Source organism: Hyla sarda, chromosome 6 (genome assembly GCF_029499605.1).
Source record: "Hyla sarda isolate aHylSar1 chromosome 6, aHylSar1.hap1, whole genome shotgun sequence".
Taxonomy (NCBI): domain Eukaryota; kingdom Metazoa; phylum Chordata; class Amphibia; order Anura; family Hylidae; genus Hyla; species Hyla sarda.
In genome coordinates, this window is record NC_079194.1 from 234,774,820 (window position 1) to 234,802,215 (window position 27,396).

Consider the following 27,396-nt stretch of genomic DNA (forward strand, 5'->3'; position numbering starts at 1 on the left):
CAGTCTCCATTATCTGTAATTATTACACAAATGGATGTACGCTTCCATGGAGCTCTTTGATGTGCTTTCAAGCAGCTAGCAGCCAGCCCCAGCCCTCTTTATAGACACTAAATTAAGGAGCCTTAATGTATAAAGAGATAAATGAGGAACAAAACAGAGCAGAAAAAACAAGATCTCGCCCATTCTTGGTGATATGATTAGATTAGATTTCTAATTGTGAGTATATAATAGATGCATTGACACACTGGGTGTCGAATAAATAACCACCTCAATTCATGTGGCATGCCACTTAAAATTCTGGACTAGAGACATTTAGTTTTGAAAGTACTCTTTTCTTGTTATACATATTTATGGCATGTCCACAGCGTGTGCCATAAATGTCTAATAGGTTGGGGTCCCAAGTATTGGGAGAAGTGGCTTCTCTGACTCCTGTTCTTTCAGGCTCGCTCATCACTCAACTTACACTTGTAGGACCACAAAACAACTAACAAGGCCCCCGGTCTGCTATGTTATAAGTCCCATGGTCTCCAGAAGAGTGTGGCTATACATTACTTCATTAAGGGATACCCGCCCCTAGACATCTTATCCACTATCCAAAGGATAGGGGATAAGATGTTAGATCGCGGGGATCCCGCTGCAGCACCCCTATGTCATTACTGCACAGAGCAAACTCGCTCTGTGCGTAATGACGGGCGATACAGGGTCCGGAGCATCGTGACATCACGGCTCCGCCCCCTCGTGTCATCATGGTCAGCCCCCTAAATACAAAACTATGGGCGGGGATGTGTGGCGGCCGTCACGCCCCCTCCCATAGACTTGCATTAAAGGCACGGGCCGTGATGTCACGAGGGGGCAGAGCCTTGACATCACAATGCTCCTGCCGCTGTATTGCCCGTCGTTACGCACAGAGCGAGTTTGCTCTGTGCAGTAATGACAGAGGGGTGCTGCAGACGAGATCCCAGGGGTCCTCAGCGGCGGGACCGCCGCGATCGGGGATAAGATGTCTAGGGGTGGAGTACCCCTTTAAATACCTTTGACCCTGATTCCACCCACCCACTGCAGCATAGCCATGCTTCCCTATTGACCATGTGATCTATAACACTTTCTGATGATAGGAGCTGACATTAGACACAGAAGAGCACAGCAGCAGCATCTGTCATTGTCTTCCTGCCTGTACCAAGGTGTCACCCACCTTCATGCTGATTGCAAAAATCACGTATGTAACCACTACATTGCCAACCTTAGAAAATTGTGCATGTCATTCTCCATTGAAGTCTAAGAAAGCAGCCAACGTTCATTCACCTTATTAGACATGTAGGGACAATGCTGGACCAGATGCAATGGACCCATAAGATAAAATCATTCTTAAAAATCACCCACCAGCTATACGGTGCAGATACTGCTAAACAAAAAGAACTAGATGGATCCTATTAAAGTCAATGGGATCCGTTGGTATCTATAGTGCAAAAAATTTCCTTCTTCTGTAAAGTGGTTTGCCCTCTAAATACTAGTAATGAGCAGCAGGAGCCATATTCAAATTTGCGATATTTCGCAAATATATGGATGAATATTTGTCCTATGTTCGTAAAATTTGCATATTCGCTATGTTTGCTATATTTGCATAGTGTGCATGTGCAATTATATTTTTCACGTAAAAGAAGGGAGAGATCAGTGTCCTATAGAAGTGTGGATATTTGCAAATATTTCCATATTTGCATATACAAAATATTTGCGGTCCCCACCAACTCACACAGTAAGTAATATTGGAGCCTTCTTTGGACCACAAGCTGAGAGCAGGGAGGGATGATCATTTTTTAACATTTTTTTTTTTTTTACACAGTACACATCATTGTTGTAATGTGTCCTGTGAAAAAAAAAAACGACTATTCATAATTATTAATATATATAGCTATTAGAGATGAGAAAAGTTACAGTACTTCGATTCTGCAGTCCTAGTGTCTAGAGTACTGTAACTTCGCTCATCTCTAATCGCTATATTCTAAATATTCATGAAATCACGAAGTGCCGATATTCACGGTAAAAATTAGCATTTCGAATATTCGCGCTCAACACTACTAAATACCCATTTTGTCTATGCATAACCTGTACTATTGTAAGTAATTAGTTACAATAGGAGATTTGTTGATAGATATAGTTTGATTTCATACAGTTACAGTAAACTCTCCCTTAGTGGACACCTCCCAATGGGGACAGTTTTTAATTCCCCATTTTTATGGGAATTTAAGTCCCATAAAACTCAATGTATTGGCACTCTCCGAATAGGGGACATACCCAATAGCATATGCAGACAAACCTTATAGGGGACAAAGCACTCTCAATAGGGGACAAAATATACCCAATGGGGGACAAACCACTCCCATTAGGGGACAATCAGGCTTATGTGTCAGCATAAGGGATAACTCTACTGTAATATTGCTTTTTATCGTGTTGTTTAGGTAATTTTAGTATTTGGTCATTTAGAAAGATTTTTTTGCCTTTTTTCCCAATAGGGCCATCTCTCAATAGCGGACCCTTTTTTATTGCACTGTACTGCATTGTATCCAGCGTGCCTAAAAATTAATGGTATAGATCACAGTCGTGCCATGAATCTCTTTTTATAATGCAGTTAGTAAAATGTATTCCCACTTTTCTTCACAGTGTATACAATTCACCAAAATAGTCTGAAGATGAGCACTCAGATAATAATGTCCCTCAAGTTCAATTTTTTTTACTGCAGCCTCTTTCCATTGATTGACAGCTTAAATTAGGGAGATATTCGTATCCAATTCTTTTTGGAAGAAGTCAGTCCCAGCTTGCTGTCAGTGAACGGCTCATTGTTCCCAACACTAATTCCACAACTACTTAGAGTTGTAGCCGTTCTAGAATTTGGTAGGGTTTATTTAATGTACTGACTTAAGTGCATTTTGTTAAAACATATTTCAAGGCTAGGAATCGATCATCCTTAGGCGAATCTCTTTGTGCTCTGAGGGAATCACTGGATTAATGGATAGAAAATAATATCGGTGCTTGGATTCTATCAGGACATCTGTCAGTTTTATCATCCCGCTCCAGGTTCAGCATTTCAATGAGAAGGACATCAGGAACATATAAGAAAGATGCGGCAGCAAGGAAATGTTCCAAGGCAGAGAGTCACAAAAAATGAAGGATTTTATTGCTTTGCTTTTTTGTTTCAGCAGCAGGTATGACATGAAAAGGATGGGACAAAGTAAATGGAAATTATAGATATAAAGTAAGACTACATCAAGGAACATTTTGTGACTTTTTTCCGTGTTAGGTTCTGACGGTACAAAAAGTATTTTTGTAGCTCTGTTATCATAAACAGTGTTTATTGAAATATTTTTTTATACTCAATTTCTAGTCCTAGTAAAACTGCTATTTGATCGAAACAGTCCATTGGTTGTAATGGTTTTATGTTTTTGTTATAGAATGCATCAAAATATAAAATGTTGTTATAGTCATGGGGCTGTTATTAAATAAAAGTAACATTAAAGTGGTTTATATACAGTATTTATTTTGAGGCTTAACTGTGCAACGTATACTCTATAATTTGAGGGTTAAGTTAAGGCCTCTGGGTCCTAATATCTATAAAGGACCCAACATTTACATGACAACTTTGGTTGGTGCAACATCCAATCTTAGACAAGTTGTGTGACTTGCTGACCGTGCAATAGCCTAGAACAGTGTTTTCCAACCAAGGGGCAATAAGCTGTTTCAAATCTACTACTTTGAGCATGCATGGGCAGCCTTTGACTGGAGAACCACTAGTTGGGAAACACTGGCCTAGAGGGAGTATAGATGAAACAATAGGGAGGAGGTGTGTACGATGGTTGAGTAGTTCTCACACCTTTCATGATCTGTGTCTTACCATTCAATATGGCTTGAAGGCTTCCACATGGTTTCCTCATGCTTTGTAGTGCTGGATGATGGTGCTTCCGGTCACCCTCAATGGTTATCTGCACTGATGGAACCAGAGACTGTACTAACATCTCATGGGATCATGTCTGATTTTGCCAATAAAAAAGCAATTACAGCTTATCTTTTATTTTATCAGAGCTTGTTAAGATATAAAAATTTGTTGAGATTGGTTGCTATGGACAAAACAGGGCAGTTTTTCTTTCAGGCAGATACATTTGCGCTATGGTTTACCTAAAAGGAGGTACAGCTTTTTTCATAAGAAAAAAATATAAACCATGTTGAACCATGCCCAAAGACATGTACATCAGGGTAAATGTTATGTACAAAGAAAACAGGAAGAAACAAAACACAACAGGACAAATAGTGGTGCCAAGGAAAAACAAGTTAGGCACATGTGAAACCAACACCACAGCTGAGAGAACTTAGCACAGCAGTTCAAAAGCAAGCACCACCAATGCATAATGTCAACCATAGCAAATCACCATGTGAGAACAGTACTGTAATGGAATGACTAGCAATAAGGAAAGGAGATAAGGCAAAATGTAGGAGTAAGTATTTATGTAGTAACTCAGTATCAAGAGTGAGCTCAATACTGCTATTTATCAGTAAAAGCTGAATATGTCTTCTCAATATTATATACATATTATACACATCAATTATCTAAATTGCCTGGGAAGAGAACAGGTTCCTATAAACAATAATGCAAGTTGTGGGGACCATCAAAGCTTAAGAGCAAGTATTTCATTTAGAAGATTATGATAGGCTCACCAGTAGTGTGTCACCTTTGGACATAGCCAGATAATTTGTATTATAGTACCCCTTCCGTCACATTATCTCATTGTAACACTCACGTTTCTGAACACAGGAACCCCGGTGGATGTGGATCCGCTGGACCTGTGTGGCAGATGACTCGGACCGTACCAGGGAGAAGAGTCTAAGGTGCTGCTGGTTTTCACCAGAGCCTGCTGCAAAGCGGGATGGATTTGCTGCTGCAGGTGACACCCAGGTCGCTACCCCTGGCACGGCTCAACAACACAGGCGGCTGAGGAGATGCAAGGCACAGGAGGGATAAGGCAGCTCATAGTCTGGATAGCAGAAGGTCAGGGCAGACGGAACAGTAACGTAGTCTAGACGTAGCAGGAGGTCAGTAGGCAGGCGGCAGAGGAGCAAGGTCGAGTCTCAAAGCAAGAGATCAAATGATCCATAACAGACCAATATATGAAGGGTTAATCCAAGTTATTCACCAAAAGATAACCGCAGTGATCCACTAATTCCCTAATTTCCCATATATTAAAAAGATATAGCTTTATTAGTTCACACACTAGATTAAAAAGTCAGGGTGTCTCTCTTTCCCTATATAGATTTATCACTAAGTACTAATGTAACTCAATTGTTGAAATACTGTATGCACCTGCAGTGTGCCATACAGGTAGGGAGGGACACCGCTGTGTTTAAAATCAAATAGCAGCCCCCCTCGACATGTTTCACCGTTCACACGGCTTTGTCAAGAGGCAATGGGGCTAGATTGAAGAGGCAACGGAGAATAGATTGAAGAGCTAATTCTACATGTGCTGAACTTTTAGGTGCCTTGTGTACCATAGTAAATGCTCCAGTCCAATCAGCAGTAGACAATGTTCTTGCTAAGTCCCTTTATAAACTACAAAGGGGATGTGCCTCAGAAAAGCCTGTTGGTAGATGAATGGTGTTGTAAAGTGGTTTTAAACCTTTCTGATTACCAGACAGATATGTCAGGGCTGTCTGAAGGTGTCAGGCTCGATAATAAATTATGAGAACAGGCGAGACCAGGCTAGTCTAAATCCAGGAGGCCAGGGAGGTCTTTGGTAAAAGTAACTGTATAAAGATGAACAGAAGGACCCCTTCTACCATGCTATAGCTTACTTTAGACAATTTGCGAAATGTAGGGTGTTCTGGTAGACCTGTGTACATATTAATTATATCTACGGTATGTCTGCTGATAAATTCCACCAACCTTTCCATAGAGAGACAAGTGTCGCTAGATAATAATTCTTTAGGTCTGAGAGACCAAGGCCTTCATTGTGGCATTGCCTTATGACGATAGTACTTGCCACGCTAGGTTGCCTTCCCGTCCAAACAAATTTAGATAGTATGCCCTGTGCTAGCCAAAAAAAATTGTCAGGTACTGTGATAGGTGGGGTACAATATACATATTCAATCTTATGCAAGCCACTATATGTTATCCTCATGCTGCCAACACCTCCACGCTGTGTCACTCTGCCACTATATGGTCTCCTCATGCTTCAGCCACATCCGAGCTGTGTAATTCAGCCACTATATGGTCTCCTCATGCTGCCAACACCTCCATGCTGTGTTATTCAGCCACTTTATGGTCTCCTCATACTGATGCCACCTCCAGGCTCTGTCATTGTGCCGCTCTGCGGCAGTGATTCTGAAAGTGATGCCTGTAATCTGCATGTCATACTGAATAACAGTATTATTTCACTACCCCAGCACACTCCATATGCGTGATAGAACAAAGAAAAATATTCTACACCCCTATTGAGGCTCTCTGTAGGCCAGAAATAGTCGTTTTTAATATAGATTCTCCGTGAATAAATTCGGATCGAACCAAATTTTTTCAGAAAATTTGGCGAATCAAATTTTTCAAAAGTTCGCTCATCTCTAATTGTAATCAAATGTGATCAGGAGAAAGTTTATGTGCCTCTGAACAGTGTGCATAATCCCATTGTCAGCAGAGGGGTCTGCAACAAGGTTAAAGGGGTACTCCGGTGGAAAACATTTTTATTTTATTTTTTTAAATCAAATCAAAGAAAGTTAAATAGATTTGTAAATTACTTCTATTTACAAATGTTAATCCTTCCAGTACTTATCAGCTGCTGCATGCTCCAGAGGAAGTTCTTTTCTTTTTGAATTTATTTTCTGTCTGACCACATTGCTCTCTTCCATGTCGGGAACTGCCCAGAGCAGGATAGATTTTCTAAGGGGATTTGCTCCTGCTCTGGACAGCTCCTGACATGGACACAGGTGTCAGTAGAGACCACTGTGGTCAGACTGAAAAGAAATTCAAAAATAAAAGAACTTTCTGTGGAGCATAAAGCAGATGATAAGTACTGGAAGGATTAAGATTTTTAAATAGAAGTAATTTACATCTCATGAGTTGCTTTAATGGGCTGCAGGATGGCGAAGAGGCCACACTGGCAGAGCTGACATGCAGGGAGGTATGAGGGTTTTGACTCACAAGCAAGTAATATGTGCTGTACACTGAGAACTGTCTCGGACAACCAGAGGCAGAGAAGATTAAAGTCCAAAGTGTATCTCTTGAGAGCTTGCTGTATGGAGCAGTGGGGAGTTGAATGTGCTGCCTGTGCTACCTGGCTGCCTTGTATCCATGGCCATCTTGCTTGGAAAAGTAAAATTTTGTCAGTTTTGCTTACCGAGCCAGCTTTATTCTTCTCCCTGATGAAAGCTGTAGCTGGAGATTGGTCTAAGGTCACTATAGTAGGTGAAATAGTTGGAGCTTCTACTCTATGCCCCAGATTTATCAAACTGTGTGAGAGAAAAACTAGAGTAATTTTCCTTTAGCAACCAATCACAGATCAGCTTTCACTTTACCAGAGCTCATTAGATGAGCTGTGATTGGTTGCTGGACCCACGTTCAGCAGGTTTCCAAAAAAATCTATTCAAATTTGGCCACCAGCTCTGGCTGGACACAAGGTGTTTGCAAAAGCAACGGCAATAAATTAGAATTTTGCCCCAGCCATTAGCTGCCAATCCCTGAGCTGTAAATCACATTTGCGCCAGAAATTGTCTTGCTGTTGCATGAGAAAGTCGGTCACTGCTTCGTGCTGCTGGTACAGGTGGTCCAACATGCGTAAAGTGGAGTTCCACTGTATTGAAACGTTGCAAATAGGGGGGTGTTGTGGAAAAGTGTTTTGGCACTGTAGGTGAAGCAAGTCATGTTTAAAAGCATAAGAACGGCTAAACCAACCAAAATTTTCCGGCAAGTAGACACTACTTGCCTGACACCTGGACAAGTTATCAAGAAATGTTTGACCACAAGGTTTTGCTCGTGTGCCAAACAGGGAGAGCGTGTCATGCCACTTTGACAATGTTGGTGCCGCTATCATCAACATTTCCCAATGTCAGCTTATGACTTGGGAACCAGTGTGAATCCTCTTGTTGGAGATAGGGCAGCAGCTCATCCGCCATGTGGCTTTTCTCTCCCAGGCTCAGCAGGTGTAAAACAACATGGCAGGGCTTAATTTTGCAGCGATGAAAGGAGAGTGGGGTGCAAGATGTCTGTGGAGGAGGAGGAGGAGGATAGGTGCAACCATGGAGGTGTCACTACAATCTCCTGGCCTCATTGTGGTGGAGCCTCATTCTGCAGCATGTTGACCCATTGGGCCGTAAAAGACATGTAATGCCCCTGGCTTTAGCTACTACTCCACGTATCAACCATGGCATGGACTGTTCTACACACAGACAAGTGCATGGAGTGGCCCACCCACTCCACCACATGATTGTGCAAAGTGGGGACGGCATTCTTTGCAAAATAATGAGGACTAGGTACACACTACCTGGGCTGGCCACAACCCATTAGTTGCCTGAAGGCCGTGGAGTCAACAAGATAGTACGGGAGGGCCTGTGCCACCAACAGCTTGGCCAAGTATGAATTGAGGCAAACTACAACAGGGTGACTGTGAGAATACTGTTGTTTGGAAGACTTGGATTCCCCAATGGATAACTGACAGGATTGGGAAGGAGGAGGGCACGGCACTAATGAGGCATACTCCAAAAATGTGCTGCCTGTGGTAGACGCCTGGCTGTTAGACAGTTGGGAGGGATCTGGAGAATTATCAGTAGCAGCAGTAGGGTTTTTCTCATGTTGTGTGGCGTCTTGACTGTCCCACGTGGCCTTGGGGTGACACTCCATATGCCTACGTAGAGACGTACTTCCTACACTCGGACCCTGGCCACGAGTTACTTTATGTTTGCAGAAATGACATATTGCCACATTATCTGCATCAGGTAAGGTATAAAAGAAGTTCTACACATCAGAATTTTGGAAAGAGACTGCACCACCTGACTGTGCCCCTCCTCTGGATGTTTTTTTGCATGGCAGAGATGACAGCACAACGAGCATTAAAGGTATTTGGTGGCACAGTTCAATGTACCTCACTGGAGCTGGTTTAGGAACACTATTTAATTCAGTGATATGCAGATATGAGCCTTGAAAAAGGCTGTGGATTTATGGTAGCAAAAGATGAGTCCTTCAAAGGCTGTGATTAGGATGTCCACTTATATGCTCTTTTGGTGTATAGGAGCCCCTATAGGATTCTTCTTGTATGGGAATTGAATCCTGTTCACACACACATAAGGTCTCTCATTCTAATCACCAACTGTCCCTATATCTCCTCTCTTTGTAATCTGTATTGCAGTCTCTATATTTCTAACCACTAACTGTTCCTATGTCTGGCTCTGGAAGTTCCCAGCGCTCTGAACACTGTGGGTGACGTCAGTGTCCTTTTTTCTGTGTCCCTGGCTGTGTCCTTTTTGCCTTTGTGCTTTAGTGATACAATAAGCAGCAAAATCACATGATAGACCTGGGTTATCATGTGATCTGCTACTTTCCCTACATCATCTCACCATTCCCTGCCCACCCTGATTCTTCCATCTGCCAAAAAACTATGCTTTCGGGATTTTTGTTGCGTTATATTCCAAATCAGTGAGCCGAACCGGTAAAAGCTCGAGTGTTCACAGAGCCGGAAAAATCCTAACATTCAGGCGGAATCCAAGTTGGCCGGATTCGGCTCACTCATCTATATTCATGTTGTATGACCATGTCGAAGTAAGTTACCATGTTGCCATATAGCCCTATCCTTATGCAGCTGGAGGGTCATCACATTACGTTTGCATGTTACATGTCACAATATATTAGATTAACATGGGTTCACAGCTTTATATATCTGAAAATTGTTGGTGCTGTTCTGCATTTAAGACAGTTTTTAACACCCATGGATGCAGTCCTGACTTACACCTTCTACTTAAAAAGAATAGATGTGAAGAGAAATTTTTCAACTATGAAACAAAATATCTTCCCCTGCAGTTTGTACTCTTCGAAGATCTGTGCGCAAGCTGTTTCTGAGTAACAAGACATTATTCACATTATCATCAGCCCCGCGCTGCTATAAAGGGCTGCTGACATTTTATTTCTTTCCATTTGCCTATATGAGATCAGAAGAAATGGATTTATAGTAATTAAATGCTCAAAGAGGAGAAGAAAGCCATTTTATTTCTTCAACATTTATTGCCGGCAAAATCTTTGCATATCTTCAATGCAAATGAAAACAAAATGAAGGAAACATTCTTTAAAGAGCATTACTTCTACAAATGCACAGCGATCAAAGAAAAACTATTAGTAGTCAAAATATAGAGAAAGAAGAATACTTAGAGAAGCAAAGAATGAAGAAACACTGATATATACTAGTCATGCTTACTTAAAAAGTACCTCTCATGATCTTGTTAATTTTTTTTATCTTCCCAGTTCACTGCCCCTATCATGATAAACCACCTCCTGCCTTTATTTTTTTTATATATTTTTTGTTTTCTACCTTGATATTGCTCTGTATTTTCTGGTTAGTCAGATTTACAGACTGGGAATGGGCAGGTGTGACATAATCTGAAGCCATACAGGGAAGAACTTCCTCCCTTTCTTTGCTACACATAGCCCACAGTAGTTCAGTTCTGTGATGAGCCATGATTGGCTAAGGCTGCACACACCCCGCTCAGCACTCAAGACTGCATTTCCTGATTTTGGACCTCTGTCAGGCCAGCAGGAGTCCAAAGTCTGCAAGAAATGGGGGGGGGGGAAATTTACTCTGGACAAGTAGGGAGACACCTAGTGGCAGCTTTTTAAAAAACAAATAAAACATAGAAAACTTCATTTTTTAAAACAAAGAACATTAGAAAGATTTTTTTATTTACCATAAGGAGTGCAATAGCAAAAAGTTGTTTTAATGAGAGTACCCATTTAAGCATCTTTTGCTACACATAGCCCACAGCAGTTTAGTTCTGTGATGAGCCATGATTGGCTAAGGCTGCACACACCCCGCTCAGCACTCAAGACTGCATTTCCTGATTTTGGACCTCTGCCAGGCCAGCAGGAGTCCAAAGTCTGCAAGAAATGGGGGGGGGGGGAAATTTACTCTGGACAAGTAGGGAGACACCTAGTGGCAGCTTTTTTTAAAACAAATAAAACATAGAAAACTTCATTTTTTAAAACAAAGTACATTAGAAAGATTTTTTTTATTTATTTACCATAAGGAGTGCAATAGCAAAAAGTTGTTTTAATGAGAGTGCCCATTTATGCATCTTTTGACACTCTCTTTATATTTTTTAATTAATTTCCACATGACACAAAATAATGTTCTTTATCACATAAGTTATAATGTTTCATTATTTGTGTTTTAAAATGTCATTGCTTATGCTAAAATGATATTCTCTATTATGAAATATTATCCTGTGTCTGAAAACAACATCTACAGTATACGCAGATTCCAAGACCCTGCACTTAAAGTAAAGAAGCATGCCCACAGGCTTCTCATTCTCTGTAAAATTAAAACTGACAGGTCAAACTATAAGTGGAGTTGTCCCATGTAGGAAAATGTATTCCCTAATCCCCTATCTAAAGGAGGGGTCGGCACGTGCCTTCCATGCCTCTCTATAGGAGAGCTGGAGATACACGAGCTTGTGTGCGCATGTATCTCAAGCTCTCACTCCGTGCGCAGTACAAGAGATTGCGGGGGGTCCCAGTGGTCGGACCCCCAGCAATCAGACACTTACTACCTATCCCTTGAGTAGGGGGATACATTTTCCAACATGGGACCACTCCTTTAACCCCTTAAGGACCCAGCCATTTTACACCTTAGGACCCGGCCATTTTTTTGAACATCTGACCACTGTCACTTTAAACATTATTAACTCTGGGATGCTTTTAGTTATCATTCTGATTCTGACATAGTTTTTTCGTGACATATTCTAATTTATTTTGGTGGTAAATTTTCGGCGTTACTTGCATTCTTTTTTGGTGAAAAATCCCAAAATGGCATGAAAATTTAGAAAATGTAGCATTTTTCAAACTTTGAAGCTCTCTACTTGTAAGGAAAATGGATATTCCCAATACATTTTATTTTTATTCACAAATACAATATGTCCACTTTATGTTGGCATCATAAAATGGCCATATTTTTGCTTTTTGAAAAAATTAGAGGGCTTCAAAGTAGAGCCGCAATTTTCAAAAATGTCATGAAAATTGCTAAATCTGAAGGGACGGATGTTACAGAACTACAACTCCCAGCATGCCTGGGCAGTCTAGGCATGCTGAGAGTTGTAGTTTGGCAACATCTGGAGGGCTACCGTCTGGGCACCACTGTAACAGTGGTCTCCAAACTGTGACCCTCCAGATGTTGCAAAACTACAACTCCCAGCATGCCCAGACAGCCTTTGGCTGTCTCGGCATCCTGGGAGTTGCAGTTTGGCCTTCCTAGTGGTTGCCACAGTAAAGATCACTTTACTTTCACTTTCAATTACCCCCCCCCCCACACACACACACACCGTCGCTTCCCTACCTGAGCAAGGATCCAGTGACAATCAGCTGTTCCTAGGCATCTTCAGGTAAGGCACCCGGCCTCCATCTTCTTCCCACGATCCCCTCGACATCCAGGGGTGGCCAGAACGGGGGGTTGCCATGGCAACCCACTGTCCTGCTCTGCCATTGGTCAGAATCAATTCTGACTAATGGCAGGGGATAGGAGGAGATTGCAGCATTGCGAATTCACTCCTGCCCTGCAAGATGATTAGGGCTGTCACTGACAGCTCCGATCATCCCAATTTTCCGGGTGATCGGGTCTCCAGAGACCCGATCAGCCCGGAATAGGAAAAAATCGCATGTCTGAATTGACATGCGATTTTCTGCGAGGACCACTCCTCGGCATTTGCACGGCATGTCTGCTGAAGGATTTCAGCAGGCATGCCGTTCCGATCTCCGCCCGGTGAGCGGCAGAGACCGGAAAACACCATGACGTACTCATACGTCATGGGTCCTTAAAGCCCAGGGTGTGGAGATGTACGCACACGTCATGGGTCATTAAGGGGTTGAGGCAGCATTGGGGTTATGAGTGCCTCCATGACATTTATTTGCTCTCCATGTATTTTTGAGAATTTTCACTGAATGCTTTAACCCCTTAAGGACCGAGGTCATTTTGGCCTTAAAGGGGTACTCCGGTGAAAACCTTTTTTCTTTAAAATCAACTGGTGGCAGAAAGTTAAACATATTTGTAAATTACTTCTATTAAAAAATCTTAATCCTTCCAGTACTTATTAGCTTCTGAATGCTACAGAGGAAATTCCTTTCTTTTTGGAACTCTGATGACATCACAAACACAGTACTCTCTGCTGACATCTCTGTCCATTTTAGCAACCATGCAGAGCAGATATATGCTAAGGGCAGCATGGTGGCTCAGTGGTTAGCACTGCTGCCTTGCAGTGCTGGGGACTTGGGTTCAGATCCCACTAAGGACAACAATAATTAAAGTGTTATTATTATTATAATAACGTCAGCAGAGAGAACTGTGCTCATGATGTCATCAGAGAGCATTCCAAAAAGAAAAGAATTTCCTCTTTAGTATTCAGCAGCTAATAAGTACAGGAAGGATTAAGATTTTTTAATAGAAGTGATTTACAAATATGTTTAACTTTTTGCCACCAGTTGATTTAAAAGAAAAAAGGTTTTCACCGGAGTACCCCTTTAAGGACCAGAGCATTTTTTTTTGCAAATCTGGCCACTGTCACTTTAAGCATTAATACCTCTGGGATTCTTTTACTTATGAATTTGATTCCGAGATTGTTTTTTCGTTTATTCTACTTTATGAAAGTGGTCAATTTTTGTCAATACTTGCACCATTTCTTGGTGAAAAATTGCAAAATGTTATGAAAAATTAAAAAATTTTACATTTTTCTAACTTTGAAGCTCTCTGCTTGTGAGGAAAATAGACATACCAAATATATTATATATTGATTCCCATTCACAAAATGTCTACTAAAGTTGACATGTTTTTACTTTTGGAAGACATCAGAGGGCTTCAAAGTTCAGCAGCAATTTTCCTATTTTTCAAAAAAATTTCAGAATCAGAATTTTTCAGGGAGCAGTTCTGTTTTGAAGTGGATTTGAGGGGTTTTCATATTAGAAATACCCCATAAATGACCCCGTTATAAAAACTGCACCCCTCAAAGTGTACACTATAACATTCAGAATGTTTGTTAACTCTTTATGTATTTTACAGGAATAGCAGCAAAGTGAAGGAGAAAATTCTAAATCTCTATTTTTTACACTAACATGTTCCTGTAGACCCAGTTTTTGAATTTTTACAAGGAGTAAAAAGAAAAAATGTCCCCCAAAATTTGTAACCCCATCTCTCCTGAGTATGGTTATACCCCATGTGTGGATGTTACGTGCACTGCGGGCGCACTACAATGCTCAGAAGAGGAGTCACATTTGGCTTTTAGAAAGCAAATTTAGCTGAAATGGTTTATGGGGGGCATTCAGGAAGCCCCTATGGTGACAGGACAGCAAAAAAAAGAAAAACATGGCATACTATTTTGGAAACTACACTCGTCAAGGAACGTAACAAGGGGTACAGTGAGCCTTAACACCCCACAGGTGTTTGACGACTTTTCGTTAAATCGAATGTGTAAATGAAAACAAAATGTTTCACTAAAATGCATTTCCCCCCCCCCCCCAAATTTACTATTTTTACAAGAGGTTATAGGAGAAAATGTCCCCCAAAATTTGTAACCCCATTTCTTCTGAGTATGGTTTTACCCCATGTGTGGACGTCAAGTTCACTGCGGGCGCACTACAATGCTCAGAAGAGAAGGAGTAACATTTGGCTTTTGGAAAGCAAATTTTGCTGAAATGGTTTTTGGGGGGCATGTCCCATTTAGGAAGCCCCTATGGTGCCAGGGCAGCAAAAAAACTAAATAAAACACATGGCATACTATTTTGGAAACTACACCCCTCAAGGAACATAACAAGGGGTACAGTGAGCCTTAACACCCCACAGGTGTTTGACGACTTTTCGTTAAAGTCGGATGTGTAAATGAAAAAAAAAATGTCACTAAAATGCAGCTTTTTTCCCCAAATTTACTATTTTTACAAGAGGCTTTATGAGAAAATGCCCCCCAAAATTTGTAACCCCATTTCTTATGAGTATGGAAATACCCCATATGTGGACGTAAAGTGCTCTGCGGGCGAACTACAATGCTCAGAAGAAAAGGAGCTTTTGGAGAGAGAATTTGTTTGGAATTGAAGTCAGGTGCCATGTGCATTTACAAAGCTCCCCGTGGTGCCAGAACATTGGACCCCCCCACATGTTACCCCATTTCAGAAACTAAACCCCTAACGGAATATAATAAGGGGTGCAGTGAGCATTTATACCCCACTGGTGTTTGACAGACTTTTTAAACAGTGGGCTGTGCAAATGAAAAATAACATTTTTCATTTTCACGGAAGACTGTTCACAAAATATGTCAAACGCCAGTGGGGTGTAAATGTTCCCTGTACCCCTTATTACATTACGTGAGTGGTGTAGTTTCTAAAATGGGGTCACATGTGGTGGGGTCCACTGTTCTGGCACCATGGAGGCTTTGTAAATGCACATGGCCTTCAATTCCAGTCAAATTCTTTCTACAAAATCCCAATGATGCTCCTTCTCTTCTGAGCATTGTAGTTCGCCCGCACAGCACTTTTTGTTGTGTGCTTGCAGAGCATTTTACTCCCACATATGGGGTATTTCCGTACTCTTTTTATTTTGGGGTTCTTTCTTTCCTTTTACCTTTTCTAAAAATAAAAAGTATGGGTCAACACCAGCATGTTAGTGTAATTTTATTTGTTTTTTTACAATAACAAGCTGGAGTAGACCCCAACTTAACCTTTTCATAGAGGTAAAAGGAGAAAAAGCCCCCCAAAAATTGTTAGGCAATTTCTTCCGATTACGGAAATACTTCATATGTGGCCCTAAACTGTTGCCTTGAAATATAACAGTGTTCCGAAGTGAGAGAGCACCATGCCTATTTGAGACCTAAATTAGGAATTTTTCTAGGGGTGGGCATAGGGGTATTCTACGGCAGTGTTTCCCAAACAGAGTGCCTCCAGCTGTTGCAAAACTCCCAGCATGCCTGGATAGTCAATGGCTGTCCCGCAAAACTGGGAGTTGTTGTTTTGCAACAGCTGGAGGCTCCGTTTTGGAAACAGTGCCATACCTGATGTTTTTCATTTTTATTGGGGAGGGGCGACGGGGGGGGGGGTGAATGTGTAGGGATGTGTGTATATGCAGTGTTTTACTCTTTATTTTGTGTTAGTGTAGCGTAGTGTTTGTAGGGTACATTCGTATGGGCGAGTTTACAGCGAGTTTTGAGCAAAAGAGGAAAATTTGCTGCATTTCAAACTTGCAGCGAGAAATTCACTGTAAATCTGCCTGTGTGAATGTACCCTGTACATTCACATGGGGGGGGGCTGGGACAAAACTACAACTCCCAGCATGCCCTTTGGCGGTCCGTGCATGCCGGGAGTTATCCCCTTAAGGACCCGCGGTTTTTCCTTTTTTGCATTTTTATTTTTTCCTCCTTACTTTTAAAAAATCACAGCTTTAAATTTTGCACCTAAAATAAATATTTTACGCAAAAATCTACGGCAAAATGGAAAAAAAATTCATTGTGAGACAGAATTGAAAAAAAAATGCCATTTTGTAAATTTTGGGGGCTTCCATTTCTACACAGTACATTTTTCGGAAAAAAATTACACCTTCTCTTTATTCTGTAGGTCCATATGATTAAAATGATACCCTACGTATGTAGGTTTGATCTTAAGTTTATAGCGGTACCATTTTTGCATTGATAGGACTTATTTTATTCATTTTTCCATGATATAAAAGGTCACCAAAAATGCACTATTTTGGACTTTGGAATTTTTTGGCACGTACACCATTGACCGTGCAGTTTAATTAACAATATATTTTTATAATTTGGACATTTACGCATGCGGCGATACCACATATGTTTATTTTTACTTTTATTTACACAGGTTTGTTTTTTTTGTAAATGGGAAAGGGGGGATTCAAACTTTTATTAGTGAAGGAGTTAAATGATTTTTATTCACTTTTTTTTCACTTTTTTTGCAGTGTTACAGCTCCCATAGGGGGCTATAACACTGCACACATTGATCTTTTACATTGATCAGTGGTTTCTCATATGTTGCCCCGCGTTATAGAACGGGAGTGGACTCAGGACTTACAGGTAAGCCCTGGGTCCTTAACAGGTAAAACGCAAAAAAAAAAAAAATACCCACATGTGACTCCATATTGGAAACTACACCCCTCACAGAACGTAACAAAGGGTATAGGGATCCTTAGCACCCCACAGGAGATTGACACATTTTTGTGAGAAAATGAAAAAAAAAATGCTGATGTTACCCAAAATTTTTTCATTTTCACAAGGGAAAATAGTAAAAAAGCCCCCCAAAATTTGTAACCCCCATTTCTTCTGAGTAATAAAATACCCATATATTGATGTAAAGTGCTCTGCGAGCGAATTACAATGCTCAGAAGAGAAGGAGCGCCATTGGGCTTTTGGATAGAAAATTTGTCCGGAATTGAAGGCCATGTGTGTTTACAAAGCCCCCAGAGCGCCAGAACAATGCCCCCCCCCACATGTGACCCCATTTTGGAAACCACACCCCTCATGGAATGTAATAAGGGGTACAGTAAGCATTTACGCCCCACAGGTGTCTGACAGATCTCTGGAACAGTGGTCCGTGAAAATGAAAAAAATAAACTTTTTCATTTGCACAGTCCACTGTTCCAAAGATCTGTCAAACACCAGTGGGTGTAAATGCTCACTGCACCCCTTATTAAATTCTGTGAGAGGAGTAGCTTCTAAAATGGGGTCACATGTGGGAGGGCCACTGTTCTGGCACCACGGGGGGCTTTGTAAATGCTCATGGCCCCAGACTTCTATTCGAAACAAATTCTCTCTGCAAAAGCCCAATGGCGCTCCTTCTCTTCTGAGCATTGTAGTGCGGCAGTAGAGCACTTGACGTCCACACATGGGGTATTTTCATACTCAGAAGAAATGTGGTTACACATTTTTTGGGAGCATTTTCTCCTATTTCCCCTTGTAAAAATGTAAGATTGGGGGAAAAAACTACATTTTAGTGAAAAATAAAAAATTTTATTCACACATCCAACTTTAACGAAAAGTCGTCAAACACCTGTGGGGTGTTAAGGCTCACTGTACCACTTTTTATGTTCCTTGAGGGGTGCAGTTTCCAAAATAGTATGCCATGTCATTTTTTTTTTTTTTTTTTGCTGTGCTGGTACCATAGGGGCTTCCTAAATGTGACATGCCCCCCAAAAACCATGTCAGCAAAGTTTGCTTTCCAAAAGCCAAATGTGACTCCTTCTCTTATGAGCTCTGTAGTGCGCCAGCAGAGCACTTGATGTCCACACATGGGGTATTACCATACTCAGAAGAAATGGGGTTACAAATTTTGGGGAAATTTTCTCCTATTACCCCTTGTAAAAATGTGAGATTTGAGGAAAAATACAGCATTTTAGTGAAATTTTTCATGAAATTTGGGGATTTTTCACTAACAAAAGATGCAAGTAATGCCGAAAATTTACCACTATGTTAAAGTAGAATATGTCACGAATAAACAATCTTGGAATCAGAATAAATGGTACAAGCATCCCAGAGTTATTAATGCATAAAGGGAAAATGGTCAGAATTGCAAAAAAGGGCTCAGTCCTTAAGCTGAAAAAGGGCTCAGTCCATAGGGGGTTAAGGGAGGATATGATCAACGTATAAAAGTATATAAATGGTCCATACAATGAATATGGGGAAAACTTGTCCAGGTTAAACCCCCTCAAAGGACGAGGGGGCACTCCCTCCGTCTAAAGAAGACAATGTTTAGTCTCAAGGATTAATAGAAGAACTGAATGTTAAACACCAAACTGATCAGGAACATAGAACACAGAACAGTGAGTGAGCACAGAGGAAACTGTAGACTAATGGTAAAGCACAGAGGAAACACTAGATCAGTGATCATGTACTCCATGATCAGTGCATGTACTATAAACTCAAAAGATCAGCAATCATGAACTCTATACAAAAATACAAGAAAACCAAACTCCACAACGTGAAGGAACACAGGTCAGGATATACTAGACAGGATAATTTTCAAGATACAAGACAGGATATATTCAAAACCAAACTCCACAACATGAAGGAACACAGGTCAGGATTCTCACAATGTGAACACAGACTAAGAAACAAGGTACAAACAGAACAGACATACAATAATCCTAAAAACAGACAATTGTACTTCATACTAAAATCTACAATAAACAAGACTATTTACCATGGTTAAAAACTCAGAAATATCACAATATAAATACATGTCTGACTATGCAGACATGAACAGAGTAGCACTAAATACAAGGTGCATAATAAAACATATTCAGAAGTGCAATCACCAGTAACCAGAGTGCAGCAGAGCTAGGGTTTTAAAGCCAGACCCGAGCTGCAATAGGATGACAACCTTAACTCTTCCAAGGCTAGGAATAATTAAAACAAGAACTGCTCAGACAAAAAAAACAACAGACTCCAGGACATGAAAACACAAAAACGGTCATTATACCTTCCAGTACTAATCAGCTGCTGCATGATCCACAGGAAGTTCTTTTGTTTTTGAATTTATTTTCTGTCTGACCACAATGCTCTCTGCTGAAATCTCTGTCCATGTCAGGAACTGTCCAACAAACAGGACCAAGGCAACAGTAGGATCAGATCAATTCAATTTTATTTCAAGGTTATTATCCAGAATGCAACACGTTTCACTGTGTAAGCACAGCTTTATCAGGCATGGCAAGACATAGTAAGGTGCAGACTTAAAGGGGTACTCTGGTGGAATATTTTTTTTTTAAATCAATTGGTGCCAGAAAGTTAAACAGATTTGTAAATTACTTCTATTAAAAAAATCTTAACCCTTCCAGTACTTATTAGCGTCTGTATGCTACAGATATTTTTTTTTTCTTTTTTGTATTTTTTTTCTGTAATGACCACAGTGCTCTCTGCTGATACCTCTGTCCATTTTAGGAAATGTGCAGAACAGCATATGTTTGCTATGGGGATTTGCTACTGCTCTGGACAGTTTCTGAAATGGACATATGTGTCAACAGAGAGCACTGTGTTTGTGACAGAAAAGAAATCCAAAAATAAAGAATTTCCTCTGTAGTATACAGGCGCAAATAAGTACTGGAAGGATTACGTTTTTTTATAGAAATCATTTACAAATCTGTTTAACTTTCTGGCACCAGTTGATTTAAAAAAAAAAATAAAAAGTTTGCCACCGGAGTACCCCTTTAAGTAGTAAAATGTTAACTATTTCACTCACAGATACAATCATTGCAAGAAAATTAGCTTATAAGGAACTTAACAGGTAAAGGAACTGTCCAGAGCAGGAGCAAATCCCCATAGCAAACCTATCCTGCTCTGGACAGTTCCTGACATAGACAGAAGTGTCAGCAGAGAGCACTGTCATTATACAGAAAATAAATTCAAAAAGAAAATAACTTCCTGTAGTACACAGCAGATGATAAGTATTGGAAGGATTACGATTTTTGAAATAGAAGTAATTTACAAAACAGTTTAACTTTCTGGCACCAGTTGATTTAAAAAAAAAATGATTTTCCATCGGAGTACCCCTTTGAAGAAACACTCAGTTTTTTTTTTGGTTTTTTTTTTTTGCTCATATATTACAGCATAGGCTATTATTACAGAATATTGTAGAGGTTGTTGTGTATGCTTAGTGCTTACCTGTTTTAGCTCATGCGGCAGGCTTGAGAAAGCCTCTAGTTTGTATGTAAATCCATCTATGAAATGGTTCCGTAATGCAGCCTACATTTCCCATGAATCCCATCTTTGGCTGGAGCATTTGAATATTACACCTTCATCCTATTAGGCTGCCTGTGCTGAAGTTAACCCAGGGGAACTCATTACATTCTTAAGTGGGTTGGGGACAGTTCAAGGTATTTCTGAATTTAGGAGGGTTTTGCTGTAAGCATGCAAAATCACAGTACCAATTACACATTTGCACACTTACGTAAAATAAGCACAATAATTGCCGACAATTTGGGGAAGAACACAGCAAAAATATAAAAATTCAGCAAAAAATGCAATGTGTGAACTCCACTTGGGAGTTATCACTACTATATAATTGGATCCCTTAGACATAGAAGAAGGGACTGGGAGAGGAGGAGTCTGAGAGCTAGTAGGAGAGTATCTTGTAGGTGATTGTTTCATCCTGTAGTTCACAGGAAGGCAGAACCCAGATCTGACATCCTGTTCTGACACATTAACCACTGAAAGATTTGGAGAATCAGACTGGTGATCACATGACTGTACTACTGTAATGAAAGGTAAGGATGCAGCTGTGCTATGATAAAAACAAATGGTGCTCTATGATTAGTGATAGTAACTGTGCATGATATAGGTAAAAAAAAAAAAAAAAAAAAACAAGCCCTAAATGCTTCTTTAACCCCTCAGGAACAGGCCAATTTTTGTTGTTGCCTTTAGTTTATTCCTCCTCACCCTTTAATAGCCATTACTTGTTTATTTTTTCATGTACACCCATATAAGGGCTTGTTTTTTGGGGGGATAAATTGTACTTTGTAATGTCTTCATTGTTTTTCCATGACATATGCTCCAAAATAGAAAAAAATATATATTTGTGAGGTAAAATTGAAAAAACAAAAACAAATTTGTAGTGATTTCCTATTTATGCTATTCACTGTGCTGTCAAATTAACATATAACCTTGATACTTTAGGTTGTCACAATTAAAACTATACCCAATTTGTATAGTTTGAATCATGTTTTACTACTTTTAAAAAACTTGTAAACTTTTTAGAAAAAAAAAGAATTGCCATTTTCTGACCCCCATAATTTTTTATCTCCATATTACTGGGCTGTTTGAGGGCAAATTTTTTGCGCCGTAATCCGTTGTTTGAATCGGTACCATTTTGGTATTGATCAAACTTTTTGATATGATGATTCTTGGTTTTATATTTATTTACCTTTATGTGGTTCACAGTACGGGATAAATAATGGTTAGCTTTTTTAATAATTTGGACAAGTACACACGCGTTGATACCAAATTGTAACACTCACGTTTCTGAAGACAGGAACCCCAGTGGATGTGGATCCGCTGGACCTGTGTGGCAGATGACTCTAAGGTGCCGCTGGTTTTCACCAGAGTCCGCCACAAAGCGGGATGGACTTGCTGCTGCAGGTGGTACCCAGGTTGCTACCCCTGGCACGGCTCGACCACACAGGTGGATGAGGAGATGAGAGGCACAGAAGGGATAAGGCAACTCGTAGTCTGGATAGCAGAAGGTCAGGGCAGGCGGCACAGTAGCATAGTCAAAGTGAAGCAGGAGTTCAGTAGGAAGGCGGCAGAAGAGCAAGATCAAGTCACAAGAGAAAGAGATCTGATGCAAGGCAATAAAGAGGAAAGCTTTCTCAAAGGCACAAGGCAACAAAGATCTGGCAGGGAACTGAGGAGAGTGGAGGAATTTATAAATGAGCCACAGGTGGATTACACTAATGAGCGTACTGGCCCTTTAAATTTTAAAGCTCCGGGGCGCGTGCACACTAGGGGACGGGGACACGTGCGCTGGAGCAGAGAGGCAGTGGCAGGAGAAACAACTGGAGAGTAACGGACTGGGGCTCCCATGCGGGTGCGTTCCACGATGCGAGTCCCAGCCCCATCGGCTGCAGAAGGTAAGGGGACCATGCGCTCAAAGCGAGCGTGTGTGGCCGGAGCGCATAACGTGACACAATTTTTTAACTATTTTTCATATTTTTTCATATTTTTAATATGGAAAATGGGAAAAGGTGGGTGATTTAAACTTTTAACATGAAAGGGGTTAATGGGTGTTTTTTTAAACTTTTATTTAACTTTTTTATACACTTTATTAGTCCCCTCAACTACATTGATCTGTGTGCTCTGAGTTAGATTGATAAAGCCTGGTCCAGCCAGGTTCTATCAATCACAGAGCCACAATCAGCACAGGTAAAGAGGTAAGAACCTCTGGCCACCTCAGCAGTGGATTCGCCATCCTCTACGCGACCATGCTGTTGGGGGGATGTCACTACTTAAGTCATTTAGTGAGTTCAGCATGACCACTTCTTCTAGCAGAGAGTTCCTTCCTCTCACTTATCTTATGATAAAGGATCCCCTTCTATGTTGGTGTAGAGTCATTCTTTCCTGCTGATTTAGAGACTGCCCTCTTTCTATAGCTCTTTTACATATAATTGCTGTATATTTTTTTCACAATTTAACCAATGTCTTTGAGATCAAAGATTAATGCCAGATGTGACCTCGAGGACACAATGAGAAAATGAGCAATGAATGAATTCATATATTAAGAAATAGCCCAATATATCATCCTACTGTAATATTTGCTTAACACGACAATTTCTATATTTATCATTACTCATAGCAGAAAGGAGCTTAGTGAAATTGGTTCATAACCTTGCCAAAGTATGAGATTTTTACTAATTCAAGTAACTAAATCTTGACAAATGGGGGCTATAGTTTTAAAGTGCCATTTGATAACCATACAATTTTATAGTATTTGAAGTATTATTATATATAATATAATACTATATTATAGTATTATTTGAAGAAATTGTCATAACAAGGAACTGCATTGCTTCTAGAAAGCACATGTCAAAGGGGAAATTAACCTTTTAAAAATTGATTATCTATGATCTTCTAAAGTGAGCATTTTCATAGTAAATTGTTTCCGCTTTTAAAAATGTATTTATAAAGCATGTGGTTTCCTGCATAGTGGGTAGTTTGTAGAGTGACCTAGCTTAGAGCACCAGAGCAACTGCATAAGGGTGCTCCTGTCATTTTGACAAGAGTCCCAGCTTCCTAGCAGTAAATAGTGATGTGCTAGTCATCACTGCTTATTGTTTACACCACAGAGGTAACTGGTGATGCTCCTTACACTTTCTGGGCAAAACAGTTTGTACCAGACCCAGTAAGTGTAGTTACAAATGGGGTCACTTACCCCAGCTACCTCCCTACGTCTGACAGGTGGATCCTGAGCCTCCGCTATCTGGGAGCTGGGGTACATGTTTGCGGCAGCACCTCCACCCAGTGGAGCATTCGGGATACGGATGTGGACTAACTTTATATAGTAAGTAGCAAATCAACAAAATACATAGGATGATACAATAGTGTAACACAGATAGGAATGCAATGTGGATTTTCCTCACCCACCCACTAGCACACCTGCGACCCACCCCTTTTCTTTGCCGTAATGGCTGTTGGTGCACATAGGAGTGTTGGGGCCCTCACAACACCATTACCTAGGTCAGTCCAGCAGTAGTCCACTCTCACTGTATTCACCAGACGTCTGGACTCCATGCTTATCTCTGCCAGCAGTTCTCTCTCTCAGCTATTGTGGTACCGTGTGAAGCAAGTTCTCTCAGCTAGGTGCTATCTCTGTGGTGCAGTCTCTCACAGCTTTTTCTCTGGCTAAGCTTGTGGTCGTCTGAGCAAATCCTCAGGACACAGGACCTGTATGATGTCACACTAATGTGACAGAAGTCTCTACCAATCAGCATTATCTCTCATGAAATGGCGGCTAATCATGTGATCATAGCTCCAGTCTTTATTAACAGCATACTAGTTCATATGTGGTCTCCATCCGCCATCTACTGGGCATTTCAGATAATGCAGTCAACTCCAAAGGGGTTACATGCTCCCCCTTGAAAAATACTTGCCTTCCACTGGCAAGTCCTAGCCAGCAGGCTAGCAAAAAAACAAGGTATAGCATATAAAAATTCTACATACAGTACAACTAGCACAGTAACATCCTAGCTAGCTATTGATCTAGGGCAAAGAGTGATTAACATTTACCACTTCAGCTAGTGCATGTAGGAAAGTGGTAATTTTAGATGCCTCCTGTGTTAGTGGGGCATAAGTGGGCTCTCCTCTGTTATTAAGTGCTGCAGAATCTGTAGGCGCTATATAAATAAATAAAATAAATAAATAAAATAGTTATCATAAACTAGAGCCCTAGGGGGTTGCCGCACTCTTGTGCTGTGTCTCAGTTCTCACTGTGGCAGAGGGCCTTGGGACCACAAATGTGGAACTTTGGCTCCTGCCTTCGAACTAGAGGAGAGTTCCAGGCACAAAACAGGGACTTTCTTGGTTCAACCTTGGAGAACTTCCCCCAGGAGGGGTTCCAGGACTTTGTGAAACCACAGGATTTAAAGGAGGCAATTGCTGTGTCTCCTCATCAGGAGATGACCACCACTGATCCTCTGTACTGGGGGTTCCCAGGGTCTCCTCTGCCCCATTCAGAGGACTCTCTGTTATGCTTTCCTCCAGTTCCTCACTACTCTCTTCCTCTTCATCAGCATATTCAACTGGAAACAGATGATTTCTATGCCAAGTCTTTATTCGGCCCTCTGGACACTTGATGTTGTACACTGGCAGTCCTTCCAGTTTAGACACAACTTCAAACAGGGTATCTTTCCATCTGTCAGCCAGTTTGTGTTTACCAGGCACTCCTAAATTCCGGAGAAGAACTTTATCTGCTGCTCAAATATCTCGATGTCTCAGCTTAGTATCATACATTCTTTTGTTTCGTTCTTCCATTTTTGCTGCAGCTTAGGTGGCCAACTCATAGGCCAACTCATAGGCTCAAGGTTTTGTTATAAGGTGTGGTTTTGGACTTATGCACGTGTAACATGTCCAACAGTTCCTTAATTAACTTGCTCTGAAAGTCTCTACCTTGATCAGAGCATATCTGATTGGGTAGTCCATAGTGTCTAAAATACTTCTGCCAAAGGACTTTGGCTACAGTCACAGCCTTTTGATCTTTCGTGGGGAAAGATTGAGCATATCTTCTAAAGTGATCTGTTACCACCAGCACATACCCAATCCCTGCTGTATCATTTTCAATGCAGAGATAGTCCATGCACACAAGATCCAGGGGTCCCATACTTTTCAGATGACCCATAGGGGCAGCTCTCACAGGCAGGGTCTTCCTCTGGATACACCTTCTGCAGGTCTTTACATGTTGGTCGACATGTTCCCTCATGTGAGGCTAATAGAACCGATCTTGTACTAGGCCATAGGTCTTTCCACCCCGAGATGCCCATGTTGATCGTGGAGGTCTCTCAGGACCATGCCCCAGTATAATTCTCTTCGGTATAATTCTCTCTGACTCACAGGGAGAGAAGTCAGCAATTTAGGATTCTTAGTCTTCATTGCCCTGAACACTGTCCCAATATTCCTGTGCTGTGCTTGAGCCTTCCTCTTGTCATCTGTGGTTATGCTGGACCACTGTTGAAGCATGACTGGAGCCTGGAACACCTCGGGCGCTGCTCCTGGGGAGTGACTAATAGAGTCTATCCCTCTTAGCTTAGCAAATTCCTCTTGACTCTCAGCCACTATATACGTTTGACAAAAGGCTCCCACCCCCGGTCCAGGGATCTCTTCCCATTCATGTTCTTCTTGGTGAGGAGGGAGTCCAGGTCTGCGGGACAGGGCATCTGCACTAACATTCTTGTGGCCTGGCTTTTATTTAAGGCTGAAACTGTAGTTTGACAAGGCAGCCAGCCATCTATGTCCTGTGGCATCCAGCTTGGCCGTAGTCTGAATGTAGGGGAATGGATTGTTATCAGTCCTTACTTCAAATGTTGCTCCATGCAAATAGTCATGCAGCTTATTTACGATGGCACACTTGAGTGCCAGAAATCCGAACTTATGGACTGGATAGTTCTTCTCAGCACCTGTAAGATTTATACTTATGTAAACCACTGGTCTTAATCCTTCTGGATAGCTTTGGTGCAATACACCCCCTAGGCCTTCCATACTGGCATCCACATGGAGGATATATGGTTTCTCAGGGTCTGCATACGCCAAAACAGGAGCTTCTGGAAGTCTCTTCTTTAATGTCAAAAAAAGTCTCTTCACATCATGAAGTCCATTTCCCTCCAAATGGATCTTTAAGACATAGTGCCTTAGCACCCCCTACGTCAGAGGTAATCTTCAGCAGGTCATGTAACTCTCGAGCAATCTTTGAGTAGTCTTTCTCAAACCTTTGATAGTAACCACAGAAACCAAGAAAGGAGGGCAATTTGCTGATGTTATTAGGTCCTGGCCAATTCAACACTGCTTCAAACTTAACTGGGTCTGTGGCTACTCCTTCAGCATAGACTATGTGCCCTACGTAAGTGAGTTCTGGGCAAACCGGCATTTTTTCACTGATAGCTTTAGGCCCTCTGCTTGAAGTCGATCCAACACCTTCAACAAACTCTGTTC

The 27,396-nt window shown here is 41.1% G+C and overlaps 1 long non-coding RNA gene across 1 annotated transcript in view; it reads left to right on the forward strand.

Moving 5' to 3' along the window:
• The first annotated feature begins 2,680 nt into the window (after positions 1–2,680).
• LOC130277712 (uncharacterized) overlaps positions 2,681–27,396 on the forward strand; it is a 36,333-nt gene continuing 11,617 nt past the window's right edge. Inside the window, exons 1-2 of the long non-coding RNA XR_008845545.1 lie at positions 2,681–3,200; positions 21,359–21,467. This is a non-coding gene — a long non-coding RNA (uncharacterized LOC130277712). The remainder of the gene's footprint in view (positions 3,201–21,358; positions 21,468–27,396) is intronic.